General features: G+C 48.3%; 1 protein-coding gene across 4 annotated transcripts in view; it reads left to right on the forward strand.

Moving 5' to 3' along the window:
- The window catches only part of LOC125950010 (uncharacterized), a 56,308-nt gene that overhangs the window by 16,988 nt on the left and 21,929 nt on the right, over positions 1-17,391 (forward strand). The gene's annotated exons all lie outside the window — the stretch shown is intronic.

Below are 17,391 nucleotides of genomic sequence, written 5' to 3' on the forward strand. Positions count from 1 at the left end.
CCTTGTGGATGTGAGGAAAAGGCTGCACCCGGTGCCAGCACCTGACCGATGAAAACGGATAAATCCAGTTGGATTTTCCTGTCTCCGTTGCTGCGCGAGTTATCTTATTTTTCGGGTGTACGTGGGATAAACGTTCCTTAAATCCACGAATCAACAGACTCGTCCTTACAAATGATAAAAAAGTATGGATCAACGCTGGACGGCGACTGTGGGGAAACGTAAAGTGTTCTTTATTTTTTTGAATTCCTATAAGTTTTTGCGATATTGGAAAAGGAAGAGGAGGGCTACATAATGAATAGTTGATAAGAAATCCTTGTAGACGAAAGATTGACGACGATCTGTACATTATGATGAACTTGGTTGGCCGGATCAGGTAACGGTTTGTTCTGGTCAGGATCTTCTGATTGGAACCAAGAACGGAACATAATTCAAAAGGGAATGGAGAAGCGAACCGGTTATTTTGTGTGCGTACGAGCCGGCTGTGTGTGTTGGTGAGATAAAGAGTTCTAAGTATGCGTATCGTAGCAACTATAGCGTGCGTATTTGCAGCTGTTGGCCGTTGGTTTCATTCAAAAAAACGCATGCTAAGCATAGCGTGGAAAGGCCGGACCTCACGAAGCGTGATCTTTGCGTTCTTTTTGTGATTTGTAACGATAGTGTGTGTTCATCGTGACTGCGTTTAGTACGTTTTATCCCCAAAAGTAGTTAAATTTGGTGCAAAAGTCGATAAAATTTCAATGAAAAGCGAGTTTGCAAATTTCACACGTTAATGCTAAGTTTACAAGAAATTTACGTTTTGTGTGGCTCGGCCTGAAAAGGAGTGAATGTGTGAATTCGACGATCATGGTTTGCGGTGCGTTTTGAAGCGCGCGCGGCGTTTGTTTTCGTCGGTTGAGCGTCTGCTGTTGACAAATTCGTTTTCGGACGCGGATTTACGGTTCAAAGTGGTGTAAAACAGTGATTAAAACTACATCATCGCAGTGAAAATGGGTTTTTGAATCGGTAAAACATCGTCCACCGTAACGCCGTCCCCAGAAGCGCGTAAAAGAACAAACGATCGATTACGTGTACGGTCTCTCAAAACGGTGGCATTTTGGTTGAAAGGGAAAAAATGTCGTTACACAAATCGACGCTACGAACTACACAGTTTCTACAATGAAAAACAATGAAAATTCCAAACGGGTCGGCTTAGTCAGCCACGCGCAGCAAGCTGTGGGAAATGGAAGCGAAACAAACAACCAGACAATCGGTGAAATAAGCGCGTCTCGCACCCGCGGATCGTCAGGTTGTTTGTGGATTTTGTCTTGTTTTTCCATTTCCGCACCCACTCGTCGTATCATCCGTGTCGCGTCGTACGCATTGTGTTTTCCAACGGAAAAGTGCGGAACAAGTGAAACATTTCGCCATTCTATGTACCGCGGTGGCTTCGCAGTGCGAAATGAACCGAAAACACGGCCACTTTCCTAAGATGCCCAGATGCGCTCCGTTCGTTCGTTTGCCGCAAACCCGCGGCAGATTCCTTCGTTACGCAGCCGGGAGACCGAAACCTGAACGCTGGAGATGCTCGAAAGCAACTTTGAAAACAAACCGATCGCGGCTGACTGAGTTTTTCGTCTCGCAGAGTGCGTAGAGAGAGAGCCGCGATGCTGTGGCCCGCGTTCGGCCAAAAGAGGAAGCGGATTGGAAACTGTGGCGCTTCTTCCTCCGCTACTGGAATCACGTGTGGAAAGCTCTGTTTGCGTATGGATCTTTATCGTCATAGCGGGAAAACAAATGACGTTACGCCAATTGAACGTGGAAAGAAATCGACTCACCCGAACCACCCACAACGAGAGAGAGGAAAGCAGGGGCGAGTGTGAAAAACGAGTGCCCCACGCAAAGTGAAAACACGGCCTCCGGCCGTCGTAGAGAAAACACAGGAAAAGCGCCAGCGTAGTCGAGGGAAAAAAGTGAAATTAATCGAAGAAAAATTGTTTCCCTGTCATTTTCAAATGAAACGAAGAGTGTAATGACGTGCTCACCTTGGCGCCCTGTTAGAGAAGACGTCTTTTGGAAAATCTCACCCACAACCCAGACCGGTCCGCTGGGGAAAGTCTGGGAAAAATCTGACGCCGACGCGAGCGCGAGCGCATTTCGCATTTGTTGGTTGAACAAAGCGTAACACGTTGGTAGGGTGTAGCTGCCCGCGGTTTATCTAGACTTGCCAACATTAGCGTCAATGTCACCGTAGCTTCAGGTTGGTCGTTTTGTGCCTGAAAGCAAGGGTGCACGTTCACGGCTCTAAATATGCCCGTTTAAAATGCAAAACTATTGCCCCACCAAGAGGCAAACTATCAAAGCTCCTTCCTTCCTAGTACCCCCATGCTTCATGGCTATCAACCAAACGTATCCGTTGCTATTTGCCTTTTCCAGGCCCCACTAGGGGCGACGTTTTCACTCCGTAGCCTCAGCTGCTGCAACGGAAAAGTAAATATTAATTTCCCGCGAAAGTTGCTTTCATGCACGGAACCTATTTCTTATTTATGCTTTTCCCCTGGTGACTTTAATGTTACTTCATAGATTTTCATCGGTTTTTGGTACCCTTTTGCGTAACGGTAATGAAGCAATCAGTGCACCTTCCGCAGATCCCCGATCTCCCCATGGTCTGCTTTGTTTTTATTTCCTCTTTGGTGACATTTGAAATAGAAAGCAATCACCGAGCGGTGTGCCTCCGTGACCTCAGAGACTGTGGAAAATTGGAAGGCAACCTTGCCATGTCGCCATGGCGCGCGTTTGCTTTGTTTCGAATCGATCACACGTAAAATGTACGCGACACTATTCGCTACCATTTCTCGCCTCATTTTGTGGTATTGCCCCCCCCCCACCGGTGAGATCGGGGTGATAGAAATGAAACTTAACTTGCGGAAAGAGAAAGTTAATTTTTCCAGCCAAAGGCGTTCTGCGGTGTGGTAGGTTGGTGGGCTGCTGCCGTTAGCCATTGTCGGCGAGGCGCTCTCGTCCATTGCACTGAAAAGGGAGAGCAGTCTCCCGCTGGCTGGCTGGCTGGCTGGGTGAGACAGTAGCTGCATCTTCGCATTTATGTAACATCGGATTAATTACACACCAGAGCATCGCCGTTGTAGTAGGCGTCACCGCTGCATAGCGTCACTGGCTGGGTCCTCTAATAAGCGTAGGTTTTTCCCTTGCACAAAGGGAACGCGGTGCTGCGGAACATGGGCAAATCGTAAGGGTGGCGACAGATCGCAACAGCGAGCGAGCACGCCTGTATAAAAAGAAGCGGTTGGTGGCCATTTTTAATGAGCGCATCAGGGCACCGTTCGGTGTAAAGCCTGAGAAAAGCTGTGCAGTCAGTCGTTTGCATTATGTCACGGATCGACACTTGATTAACGCAAAGTCGCACCCGGTGCTTGCCTGCTGTCGTCTGTCTGTCGCACTGGTACGCTTTCACTGATTCCGAGCTCAAGTGCGCGCATGCTGCGGTAACCTTGCAGGCAGACTATCGTTACACCAGCACGCCGCACAGATTCCGGAAGTTATTTCATCTTTTTTTTTTTTGAGATAAAAAAAAACGATTCGCCGCCACGCTTCTTGAGTAACCCGTTTCCGTGGCTTGAATGTTTTGAAATCGATATTGAGGACCGAAAATTCTACACTACAGCTACACTCCCACACTCCAGAGCTACACTTATGCTGCCAAATGTATAATTTGAGAAGTCCTTTAATGTATCTTACTTAATTAAGACCGATTTGCCGATGAAGAAAGATTTTGAGCAGCCATTGTATTATTTTGTGTAGCTATATGAAACCCCTTTAATCTGCTTTTCTACACGACGTCTACTAAGTAGGTCTATTGCTAGGCCGAACTAATCATAGCCTGCTTTTTGAAGGATTTCATTATTCTTGTACCATCCATAACATTGAAAGTGTAGCAGGCACTTTGTTTTGAAACGATTAAACCAATTGTATCCGGAAGTCTGATTTTCCTTTTTTCAAATCCTTCAATCGATCGATAATAGCAAATCAGAGTGTAAACAGAATGAAGATAAAGGAATCGTTCAATAGTAACTAACGTTCCGCAAACTCGACTTGTCGACTTGTGGTTATCCTATATCGAACCCATCTCTTACTTCACTTGACAGCACTCTCCAGAAGAAGCGTACCGCCCCCACCAATGTCCATTGGCCTCCCCCACGGCAAGGATACAAATTGTCGCTCAGAGCGAAACAACACATAATAATCATTTGCTCCTACACCTCCCCTCCCCATACCTTTACCTCCATCCACACACGACCAGTTATCATCGGCTCGTGGCTCGACTACCCCCCTCCCGGATTCCCAAGCGCTCTATAGCAACCAACGCAAAAGCCAACCCGTTTGGGAGCCATAACGTATTGTCGGCGAAATCGCCACGAGCAACAAATCGACCTCAATTTGGTTTCGTCCGCAGCCCCGAGGGATCACCGTCGGAGGGTGGTGTTCCCTCGTCAATTCGGTGACTCCGTCAAGTGGAACCATAAAACTTTCTTTCAATTCGGCCCTTTGGTGGACACTTTTGCCCTGCAGCGCGGGCAACAAAACGGGTCGAGCGTTGCCCCTGGATTGCCCTTGAAAACCCTTGGGCCGGACCGGAACAGCCCGCAAAAGGATCCATTAACAACGGGGCCGGCACTGTGGCCAAGTCAGGGTTGGGATGATGATGAATTTTCCTTCCGCTTTTCTTGGAATGAAGCTGGCTCCACCATGATGGCGGTGGCGACGTACGGTTGGTGACCGAAGCATTTTCTACGGATGAATTCCGGTCCCCTTTTTTATCATCTCTCTCTCTCACACTTTCTCTGGCTCTCCGTGTCTCTTTCTTTCTGGCTGATATGGAAGTCAAGATGCCAGACCACCAGAAAGGGCCAATCTGAGATGCGTTTCATCTAGCAAATTTTCGATACTTTGAAGGCTTACCAACTGGAGCCGCAACCTCGGGTGGACACGCCAAGTGGAACCGGAAATCGGATGTTAAATCGGTGTGACATTTTAAAAGTCCTTTCATTTGCCAAACGAGGAATGTACGACAACGATGATGTGACGCTTGCTGCCGGTCGTCGAACTCGAAACCATGCTGGAATGAGCGAAGAGAATGTAAAAGTCACGTCACATAAATCTGTACAAAAATTTGTTGCCGTAGAACGAGAGCGTGAATGTCCTTATCAGGGCACGATGCGATTGTGACATACGGAGGAAGCTCTCCGTTGTCGTCCTCACGGGCGAACCGGTGGATGGTACACGTTTCCCGGCATCAATCAGCAAACCAAAATTGTAGTAATTCGATTTCGTGCCATTTTCGGTTGACATTCCCATTTGGGGTCTTCGAGCAATTTTTTTTTACCGGCGAACCGGCGTCTCCTTGCGAACCAACCCCCTCATGACATGCCCATGATGCTCGATCCTTTTTCCCGGGGGCGCAGCGTTGGCGGTCTTCGGTTGAACGAGAGCACATCCTTCATTGCAGCAATGACGTCACGTTGTTGTGTTGAGCGAGCGATACAGCGTCCCGGCATTACACCCTGAGGAGTAATGATGTGACGTGACGAGATAAAAGTAGAAAAACGAAACGAAAATAACTAACAAACCAACCCAACCACCCAACCACCTTGCCGGACCAGAGAGAAGGGGAAACCCAAAGGAGTTTGCTGAGAGTGGCTTAGCACTCGCTCGTTCGGCTGGTCGTACTGACGGAGGTGCTGGTTGACTGATGATCACACGCACCTCACTCTGCCTTATCTGATGCCATCAGCGTCGGACTTGAGATCTTGGACCCCAGAGCGAAGCGGTAGCTTCCGCGAAGCATCTCCGCTACATCAAACGGAAGCTGGAAGCGCTGGTGGTAAGTGTTTCGATTTTCGACAAAATAGAAGTGCTGCTGCTGCCGCCAGTGATGCGTCTCGAGACGTTTGGTAAACGCTCCCAGCAGACATGTCCGCTACCACTTCCGGTTGCGGTGGTACACCGATGGGCGAACTTGGAGTGACTGATGATTCCCAGCAGGTTGCTGCTGCTGATCAGTCACATCGGCATGGGTTTTTGTGTGGCTCGAAAGTTTGTGACCTTTCAAACTCTCTTTCGCGCTCTCTCTCCTTCTCTCGTTCTCGTCTCGGTATGAGAATTGCCTTCCTTCCAAAATGCTGTTTCTGACTTTGCGGAAGCATTCAATACTGATAAGCAACGCGTGGGATTTGAAGACGCGTAGCTTCCGGTGAATGAAAAGTGTAGCATGCGGATGGTACGCTATAGCTTCCATACCTAACGCAGCCATCGCGGCAAGGTTAACAAGCGTAAAGGTAAAGTTACCGCCGGTTGTGCAACAGCGAACATCAGGAATCTGCCAAAGTCAGATCTGCTGCACAATATTTCGTTAACCGAAGGAGCAAAGTTTGCGCTTGTTTCGTTCGCTGGAAGTGGTATACACTTGCCAAAGCGGTGCTGCTGCTGCTGTTGCTGTAGTCGGCGGCGACTAGTTTAGCTCCGTATTCACCGACTTATCCCCGTTGCGTTGGTTACGTGTTGCGGTTGCTCAGTATCTGTTTGAAAGTTCACAATCTTATTATTGGACAGTTGTGGGCCACATCACCCCTGGAGGATGCTGCAGGGCCACCGCAAGGGCCCTTACTGGAGACGGGACGGGAAGGAAGCCCTTCTCTAATGCTCAGTCCCCAGGAAAGATCACAGCAAAAGCACGGTAATCAAATATTCACTAAATCCTTGGATTCCTGGTGACAACGACGAGATTTGAGGAGAGGGGAAGAGCTATGGAATCGCAGCGATAGTGCTCGCTGTGTGTGGTGCTATCTTCGTTATGCGTTCGGGCTCGATAGCGTCCTGCCCCATCATCAGTCCCATTCGTTTCACTCGAGCAGGCGCGTGGCGTACTCCTGGGATGTAATGTGATTTTATTGAAATTTAAGGCAAAGTTCGTCCTCGTCGTCGTTGTCACTGGATGTTCGTACGATTCGCTTCACCGCCGGCAGATCATGTGCCGGAATGTACGACAAGGGTTTCTTCATCGCCAGTCAGTCGCGGCGCACTTTCTGCTGGTCTGTAATGATAGTTTCTTCGTTTGTCCTTCTTAAATTAACTTACCTACTTATGTTCCATCTTATTACGCTTTGATCGCCGAATTGTGTTCAGATGATTGCACTATTTGATTTCTGTATAAAGTGAGGGCGCGTGCCTTAAGATGGTAAATCCAAGCACATGGCCGGGCGGTACAAGATTACTTAGATTACTCACACCACACCATACGCTTTAATCCTACCATCGTGTTTTATAAAAATTTACGACAGCAGTTGATTTGGTGAAAAACATTTAATCAAAGTTCAAAGTGATTGGTTTGCTGTTTCGTTATCAATGGTGACCATTCACTGTGAGACGATATCCCCCAGCAGCGCGGCAAGAGTCACCGATATCCGTTTGAATTTAATTTGTTAATTCTCCTCCGAGGTCCAGGTGACACCGAAAAAGAAACGATTCCGTAAAGCCCTCGTTCATGGATTAAAAGGAAGAAAAGGAATCCGACCTTTGCCTTTACACGGCAGCTTAGGTGCGGGCGGAAGCAGGGATTAGTTAGTAAATGGATTTTTATAGCAGATATAAAATGAAAAGAACGTTATTTTCGGTTCTTAAACTGGCGACCGAGCCATGGGTGGCAGGATGCAGTGCTTTCAGTGGCCAGCCGTAATAGGATTAAGCGAGGTTTCGTGGTTGATCAGTGTCATCACCTTTGTTGCGTTGAATGGCTATGAAAATGAAGTTCCCATCTTTTGCACTTCCACCAGTGTACAGTGCCAGCTTTGGAGACGCTCGCTTATGGGATCGAAAGTTGGTCTCGTGTGGTGGTAGTGATGGCATTCAAGCTGTGGAAGGACAAGTGCCAGTGTCAGTGCATGTAGCACTTCCATCGAATTTACATACACCGGCCGATGGCAATCTATCTATCTCGGAAGCTTTCAATTGAAGAATATGTGTCAGGGCCCAAGGGAAAGTGAAAAGGAGAGTTGTCCTTGTCTTTGATGAAGGGTAATGGAAAATGTTGGAAAAATGTCAAATTAAAGCAAATGGCTTGGAAACGCGGCTCAAGGGGAACACTTTACGCCTCGCCTCCTTCTCAAAACCTCGTCAACCACAGCAGTGCCAAAGAGGTGTGGCCGTTCGGAGGACTGTTTAGGTTAACGCTGTTAGCATCAACTCGTTACCAAGTCAGTCGGTGGTGGGCTCGATGGTAACGCATTTTTGCGCAACGAAGGTACACCTCCCTCGCATCACTAGCGAGGGACCGCGGGCCGCGTATTGTGATTTCATCCACTTCTTTGCTTTGTCTGGTTACAATATTTACTCAGCCCCTTGCTTGCCGGTGCCCTCTAGCCCTTGCCCCAGAGAGAAGGGGGTTTGCTAAATAATGGAAAAAACCAACAGCACCACGCAAGTCCGTAACCGATGCGGTCTACACTGCGAGGCAGAAAATGGAAACAAAAAAAAAACAAGCATGGATCTCTATGGGCACTGCGATTGTGTCTCTCCGGCGACCGACGGCGACCGAACGAACTGGTCGGCCTACTGTGGTGACGAAGTGTCGGTCGTACGGAGTGGATCCCATTTTCTCGGACCCGTGTCTCGTGCCACCAAGGGCGTACAATCTTGCGGGGAGAGGGACGTTTTTCTCACTTCCTCCTCATTCTGTCACCATCAGACCCCGCCGGCACCCCGCTAACAATCTGTGGAGGCTGCTTGGGCTAGTAAGGTGGCTGCAAATGGCACCAGGCGCGCGAGGCAGGGTATCGTAAAAAATACGGGAAAAAGTACATTTAAATGAGTTTGGCAGGTGTGAACGAGAATGGATGGTAGTAAAAAAGTAGAATTAATTAATAGCCGCTGCGCGAGTGTCGGTGGCCCCAGTACGCGCGGTCCGTTGGCCCGTTACAGCGTGACAACGTTAGAACGCCACCAACGGTACAGGGATATGGGGACGGCTGAGGGTCTGAAAAGGACCAGAGAGGAGAAGTAAGTACTTCGTTCGCGATTTCAGTGACCCGAAAAAAGGAGAGCCTCCTGCGACGACGACGACGACGACGACGACGTTGGTGTGCATTAGCGTCCGCGGATGGTGGTTCTGGCTGCGCAGCAATAAAATCAAACTTTTCGCAATTAATTGTTCTGCCCGTGGAGCACCCCATTCCCGGTGTTTCGGTCCACGTGTTGGTGTCCAAGGGCGTACACTCGGCATGTGCTCGCTTTGCCTGGCCGATGGGTGTCCTTTTTCACGGTTTTTTACCTGCTGTTGCCGGTATGTAGCGCATGGTTGGCATCTACCCCTTGCGTGAAACACACACACACACGCGCGGCTGCATGCTGTGTCATGTGTTGTGCCTTCCATAGCCAACCAATGAAACGGAAATGAAAAGAATCATCATCGGACATGACACGGCATGATTGTAGCCAGTGGCTGAGCACCGACAACAGCAGGTCCTTTTCGAATCTCCACACTTCCGACCATTGCCGACAACAACACATTAGCGTAACGTTCGCTCTTGGTTGGCACACACTCACCGACAACAGACCGCACGTGATTTGTAACATTCTGCGCCGCCCGTAGCTCAGTGATATGTGTGTTTTGTTTGTCTTTCGCGCGAAGGCTTCCTCCTCTTCCCAGACTAACTTTGCCGTTTTTGGTGGCAAAACTTTAACAATCAACTCAATTCGTCTCGAAAGTCGTGACCGGGAACTCGTGCATCTGTTTCTTTGTTTCCGGTTTCTTCCTCTCGCTCGCGGTTCGGTTCTTGGTGGTTTTGGCTTCGTGTAGAGACCTAAACTTTCCTGTCCCTTCTTTCCCCTTTTTGGGGTGTAGTGCAAGCGGATCCAGTTGTGATCTCTGTGGTTTGTTTGAGTGATCGAGCAAAAAGGTATCGTCTTGTCCCCGGTCACGTCCAGTTTCTGGCGTATCTTTGATGCGCGCGCCAACGTGTATGCAATACTTCTGCCAGAAAGTTATGCAAGCCGCATGGCATGCTTTTATCTTGCTGGCTGGGAAGAAGTTTCCACATAGCAACAAGCAAGGAATAAACAATTCCACGAAAATACACTAGTCCCGGAATGTGTCACGCGTCAGCTTCTCACGTCTGGTCGTGTTACCGGCTCTCAAACACGTGGGTGCTTTCTTCGTGGAGTGATGAAAATGATGATCATGCGCAAACTATTGAAATTAAACCACCATCTTCTCGGAATCTGTGCCTTGAGTTGCGTGAATAGTATTTGAATTGAAAATAGAGATTCATGAGGTAGCTATTTTCCAACAGCACCACCTCTTAATGGAACAGCTAACAGACAGCTCAAAGAGTAAGTCCATTTTTTTTAAAGAACAAATAAGCCGTTTCTTCCTCCTTGTTTTGGTATCGAACTTAAAGCTCAAATATAATAACATTTCCCCATAACGATGCTATTGGGATGGGCGTATTCGCTGCTCTTGATTGCTGCTCGTTAACAGATGGTACGACAATCAACTCTGGAAGGTCCCGACGAAGATCACAAATACCACCATCCCTCTTCATCGATCAATCAAACCAATCCATCAGCTTGCTTCGCCCGGACCAACCCAGAGTCGGCGATTTGGCAATAAATTTGATTTTAAGCAGATTTCAAATTAAATCTGCACCTTCTGCCTTCAGTTCAATAGAGCCACCCCGTCGTGCTGAACATGCAACCCAAGCTGATCAACGTCGACTGTTGGACTACCGTGGCTACTATGTTGGATGCTGTTGCAGATTCTTTTAGGTAAACAAATATTGATTGAGCGATAAAAGTAACAAGAAGAATTCAGAAGGCGGAAGCAAATCTAGAAGGTAGAGGTAGAGGGGAGATTGTGTGAGGTGGATATTCCCTGTTATTTCCACCATTACCATTACCCACTTTGCGGGACACACGGAGTGGAATCGAGCGAGGAATAAGAATCGTAAATCACTTTTCGCTCGTTTTCATCTTTACACAGCGGGCAATCGAGCCAGCAGCAGCATTCCGATCCCTGATTCAGCTAATTTCTTTTGCTCTCATTCTCTCTCTCTGTCTCTCTCTCATCATCCTTCTCATTCTGTCTATTTCCCGCCCTTTATTGGCACAACTCTTCTTTAAAGGAAGCCCTGAACTCACAGAACCGTTACACTGACAGTGGTGCTTCCTTCTCTCAACTCGCTGCTACTATTGGTTTCTATTAAAAATTACAGCATCCATTGTTACTGACACCCGGGCCTGTGGCAAGGCTGAATGCTTCCGAAAAGCAGAGAGCCCGGTTGCATGAGACTGTGAAAAGAGGAAGCATTTTAATGCAAAATAATTACATTTGCTCTTTGCGCCATTACTCACGCAACGCGACTCCACCGTAGCGGCGAGCCGAGGGAAAGCAATAGAATGCTTCTCGAGTTTTCCTCGAGTCACGATAAGACGCGCGACAGGGCAGTAAATTTTGGGGCTGTACTTCCGTGGCCCCTACGGCTTTTACGAAAAGGTAAGCGTGACCATGGCACAGTAACGCATAATTACGGTCGAATCCCGGAGCTTCCGTCCGGAAGTTGGCGCGAGTAACTCCGACAGCTCTGGCACTAGAACGCGAACTGTTCCTGCCTGTTGTTAATTGAACCACGTACGAGTGCCACGTGCCGCCGTGCTGTTGTGTAGCCTGCGCCTGAAAGGTAGACCAAGCGCATTGCATGTGCCCTCTTTTCCCCGCTCGTCCAGCTCGTCGGTGGTATCCAGTTGTGGTGCGATAATCAATTTTCGGAGGCACCGTCCATCTGTCAGCGTCTTAATTCCAGGGCCTAACCGTGCGGCGTTAAGCCTGACCGACGTGATCTGTGGACCGTAATTAAATTTTTCATCTAACGAACCAATGTAAATCAGCAGTGTAACTGGAGCCTAGGGCTCCTCTAGGTCTTAAAGCCTTGCTTTATGATAAGGCTGCGTCCCAACGTTGGATTAGCTAAGGTCTGTTATCGAATACCGGTGACGACGCGACTTCTTGTGGCTTTCTCTTAGCTTAGGGTTGGGTTTCCTGGTAACCCATTTCCGGTTGCGATTTCGTTTGGCTTTGTGTCGCTCTCCGTTCAACTCGGATCCCCCGGAATGTGGCTTTCAGGACCCTTCATGAATAGTCTCGGTTTGCTCACTGTTTGCTACGCTCTCGTGTAATGGAGAAGGAAGAGATTGTGGGATAAAGCGTAACAATCAGTGTTATCGGCTCATCTCGCTTCTAACGGTGTTCGCTCAAGGGCCAAACGATGGTGCTGCTTAACGCGGACCTTCGCAGCTCCTCAAACTGCCCTTCAAACCCCCGAAACGGTACCGAAAACAACAAATTATCCAAGTCCAAAGATGATTAAATATTTTTAATTTGGAGTAATTTTCCGTGTTGATTGTGCCGAGCTAATTGTGCCACAAAGTTACTCCGGTCGCGGTGGAAAGCGGCGAACGTTGAACGTGCCGATGATGGTACACGCCATGGGCTTTCTCTTGTGGCGAGATTGGACAACCACCACTACAGGAAACTCCTTCCATACTTCTTCTACAAGTATTATCGTCACGGTTGAGGTGTACAAGGATTTTCAACTTGGTTTCAACTTGGTTCTCTCTGGGGCCCGAGGGTGGTTGTAGGGTGTATGCTGAGTTGAATTGGCGGGGGGGGGCGGATGATGAAAATGGTTGAAATTGGTCGCTGATTAAAAGAAGCACCGGCGACCTCACCGGTCATCAACAGTGTTCTAGCTTCAAGGAAGACTATCGTCCGTTATCACTAAATATATTGTTTAATTACTCCGTGTAGTCTCCGCAGAAATGTTACGGTGGAATTTTTTAAACTTTAATGCGTTTGATTTTCCAAGCTTATAGGACTTCTGGAAAGGAGATTGCAATGAAATGCAGTAGAATCATTCAGAACAGAAATAGAGCTTTTGTTAGATACTTTTTTGTGGATTCATGTTCAACTTCTAAAACCGCTACATCAGTGAGTTCTCAAGTCCCGGGGTTTGTCACGGCGCACAGCTAATCCTTAACCGTAAGTAGCCGCAAGAAGGCTCTCGATGAATCGCAACCTATCTAGCATCTTGGTTAGAGCACTCCAACACAAAGTGATCTATCATCATTGTGTCCGTTGCACCGGAAACCCATGCGGAGTAATTGTTTGGCTCCTGTGTGACCATAATTAAGCTCATGTCCCCGCGCCCCCACTCCCCGTACGTGACAATACAGTGCGGAATGAAGCAATTAAACCTGCGCTCCGACTGCGCTGTTCTTTTGTGCGAACGAGAACATCATTTGTCTTGCGCTGTGCTTATATTCGCCAGATGGAGATAAGTGTAGTCCGGGAGGAGGAGAAGGAGGGGGGAGGGTATACAGCGAAGAACGTCATATGCACTCCTGAATTCCAAAAAAGCCGGAGTGCATCAAAGCGCACTGTCAGCAGCGAAGCGTAACAATGATCTCACGATACCCTCTCGCAGCTTACATCCATTCGAACGTCAGAAGCGTGTCGAAGACACAGAAGGTCACCCAGGGTGTAGAGTAGATCGCGATACAAAAGGTGATGATGATGATGACGATGGTGTCCTTTCGTTTCGTAATGGTTAGCGAAGAAGCCGTTCACTCAGACGATCGGCACTGACGATTCCGGCTACCAATTAACTGGCTAATTGTGAGACATTTTGCGTAATCCACCGTTACACATATGAACGTGGGTCTCATTAGTAGTGCTGTGGCCGTTCCAGCCGTTTAGCTGGTTCAGCAGCAGCACACCTATCGGTGTCTACGATCGATCGACACCACCCACTCTAAGGGTCATTGACAAGCCAGGGAGGGGGAGGAAACAGCCGAGCTTCAGATTTCAGCCCAGTCAATCCATTCACACAATGCCTTCCGCCCCTCCCCTTCCCCGGGCCCAATGTGACATCCATGTGTTCAGCAACTATCTATCGTACCATAGAAGCTGCCATAACAGATGCCACCGAGGACACCCCAAAATGACAAAATTAATTACCCATCCAACACACCACATTGCTGCGTGCGTGTGGGTGGTATGGGTCGGTTCGGTTCAGTTCAGTTCACGTTTTTGTCTCGCACTGGACACGCTGCTTGACATCGCGATATACAATAGCACCCGAAGCGGAGACTCGAAGCGGAGAGTGGGAATGGCCGTGAATGTAGGGATAGGAGGACACCAGCCAACGAAAAACACGTACGCGAGCTGGCACTTAATTTATGATGGCAGATGAAATTAATAACTCGGTTTTTCGTACCGGAACCCAGGTCCCAGGTTGACCTGGAGGTGAGCCTTGGTCCAGGAAGCCTTTGGCAGTCGACCAACCGTGCGTGCGTAAGTGGTGGGAATTGCCGGTTGAAAGGATTCATTTTGTCCGATCAATTCCATCACGAACGAACGATTGATAATGGTTGATGTGCCGTTTTCAAGGGTTAAAATTTATGACAATTAACATTCGCGACCGTCATGCCACTGTATAATTGATTGTTAATATGACGATTATATTCATTTCATAAGCGATTGAATGTTTTTTTACGTAATTTAAAGAAAACGTGTTGTTGGAATTCTTAGCTCTTTCCTGCTTTCGGACAATCAATGAATGACCAAAAGCTTTAGCTTTTACTTGCACTTATCAAAGCGTAAACCACTAAAAAGTATGCTATATTAGCTCTCAAACATTTTGGGAATACGATGCTAGCATATCGCTTATCATCAAAGGTGAGAACATAAAGCTGGGTTCTCACCTTTGATAGTGGAGCATCAAGAAAACTGATTTTGAAAACAGGCAGCAAACGCTAATTAGGGGGAAGTAGATTTCGTCTGACAGGCCCCTGTAGATTATATTATCAATTAGGTGTAAGCACCTGCTGATGAGGGATTCTCTGCTACTATGTCCCTCTGATCGTGCAAATATTTTACATTTTACATGCAGCGCTAAAGTGTCCAAATTATAGCGAATACCATTACCACATCCCATAACCAGCCTCAGACAGTTGTGATCCTTCCGCCTGGTGTCATTGGTTAACGTTGTTCCTTAAGTAGCACCAAGTTACACAGCATCTCACCGAAAATGATTTGCCATCGGCAGCAGCACCCATTAGTAGCTTCGTAAATGAGCCGACAAACTCTAGGGCCGTGCGTCAAACAACCTCCGCCACCGTAGACACCGGTCGCGCGATGGAACGTACAACACCGTCCCATTAGAGGTGCCAACCGAGGGATAAAATATGGATATATAGACCGCCTATCACTACGCATCCCACAGTCCCTTGGTGACCTGGTGGAACCACAAAGAAGACATCACCTGCCAAACCGAAAAGGACACGAACACGTCGGTCGCGGTGTGTCAGACGAGACTGCAGAGCGCAAGTTCGTTGGGTCGTTTGGTGGCATAATTAAATAAATCAGACAACCTACGAGCCAGTCTGGCCCCGAGTAGGGAGGCCGGCCGCTACCATCACAACACCGATAAGGACGTGTGCCCGTGTGAAAAGGGATGTCAAGGATGTTGCTGAATATTCAATGAGCAAACTTTTCGATAATTGATAGCTGCGACAAGGTGACACACACACAGCTAAAACGAATCTATTTCTCCCACCGAAGACGACGGGAGGGCACGTGGCCATTTTCACCCTCGAGACGAAATGAGGCGAAAAGGCGGATTTGCGAGGAAACGCAGTCATCTTCGCGTAGATCGATTCGATCCGATAGATGACGTGGGTCTGTGTTTGATGATCACAGGGTGGTCGATCGTCGATTAAACTAAATTCGCGTCTACCAGCCGCTACATCAGCACTGGGGCGTGATACAATCGTCATCTGACGCAGGGATGAAACGAAACGAAATCACGAACCATGTCAACCGCGATGCCGGTACAATCCAATAAATTATACCGGCGTGCCCCGGTAGCCACCGGCATTTGTGAGCTGCGTTGTTACTAGGAGACGACCGAGAGGATACGAGATTTACGGGGCACAATTAGTAATTTGCCAGTTGTGGTCGGGAAGGAGGCGCGCGCGCGCGTCCGCGCCTTGTTTGCCGTTGTTGTCAAAATGAATGGGAGGAACTGCCACAGCAGGTTGTGACGGTAAATTAGCTTCATCCGCTGACTTCCTGTGTCGCTAGCTTCCTGTATTTCCGGACCGACACGGGCTACTTCGATCCCCGTGCAAGGTATATTTGATAAACAATTTCCACGATCCGTGGCATTTCCTTCACCTTTTTATTGCTGTAAATCGAGAAGAAATGCTTTTCATTTGACTGTTTTTTTTTTTGTGTATGTTGGGTGTTTACTTATTTTACAATCAACCTAAAACGGAAAGGAATCTCCTCGTTCTGCTATTTAGTACCCACAGGGACTACCCTCGGGTCCGAGATTGTACGACAACAGCAATGACATCAAACCGTGCGTCAGCTTGCCCCCGAACACTGCTGACGTCAAAGACATAAATTGGGCTCTCCAACGTGGCAGGAGCTTTACAAGGCAGCACGACGGCCTCCCCGGTCTTATCGGTGACACCATCGTCGGTCGCAAGTTTATATTCTAACACCTCGCCTCCTCCATCGTGTACACCACCGAGGGCTACTTCCGAAATTCGAGCTTCCGAAGATCCCGCCTAGAACAACTCGCACATTAAAGTCCCATGGTGGATTGTTATAATTTATAGATTAATTAAATAGCCGCCCTGACGTGGTCCCCGCGGTCCACATCTCGGCGTGTCGGGCGAGACCGGAATCTCTTGAGAGTTTTTTCTTGGTGCATTTTTGTTGTTGTTATTATTGCTTTAGCTTTTCGCCACCGCGAAGCAACCGGGGATGGCACTTAGAAACCCACCCTAGAAGGTGGGACTTTTAACGAAAATCCCTCGTTGAGCGTCATACTACACGGCACAAGGACAAGCGAGCTCCTTGCGTCATTTGGCTGACTACGGGCACTACCGTGTGCCGTATCTGCGTGCCCGCGGTGTTATGAGTTTTGGGATTTCTGTTTTGGTCCGATACTCTTGCTCCCAGCACCGGCTCTACCGGTGCCGACTGTAGTAGGATCATTGCTTCCGGTCGCGCATCCTGCTTTACGGTGTCACGGGGAGTCATCTTGGGGATTTACGATTAGGGGACCATCTTATGACCAAACATTCGCACGGACGTTAGCGGTTAAGCGATTATCTTCTCGCCTCTGCCGGCGTGTGGAACTCTCTTAAGTGTATGTCCCGGACCTGTGTTACACATATTCCTCGGTTACGTCTGCCGGAGTGCCGGTGGAATGGAGGGATTGCTATTGCCATTATTTGCTGAACGCGGTGGCCCAAATCACTCCCCTCGAAATCCCA

This window comes from Anopheles darlingi, chromosome 2 (genome assembly GCF_943734745.1).
Source record: "Anopheles darlingi chromosome 2, idAnoDarlMG_H_01, whole genome shotgun sequence".
NCBI classification, from domain to species: Eukaryota; Metazoa; Arthropoda; class Insecta; order Diptera; family Culicidae; genus Anopheles; species Anopheles darlingi.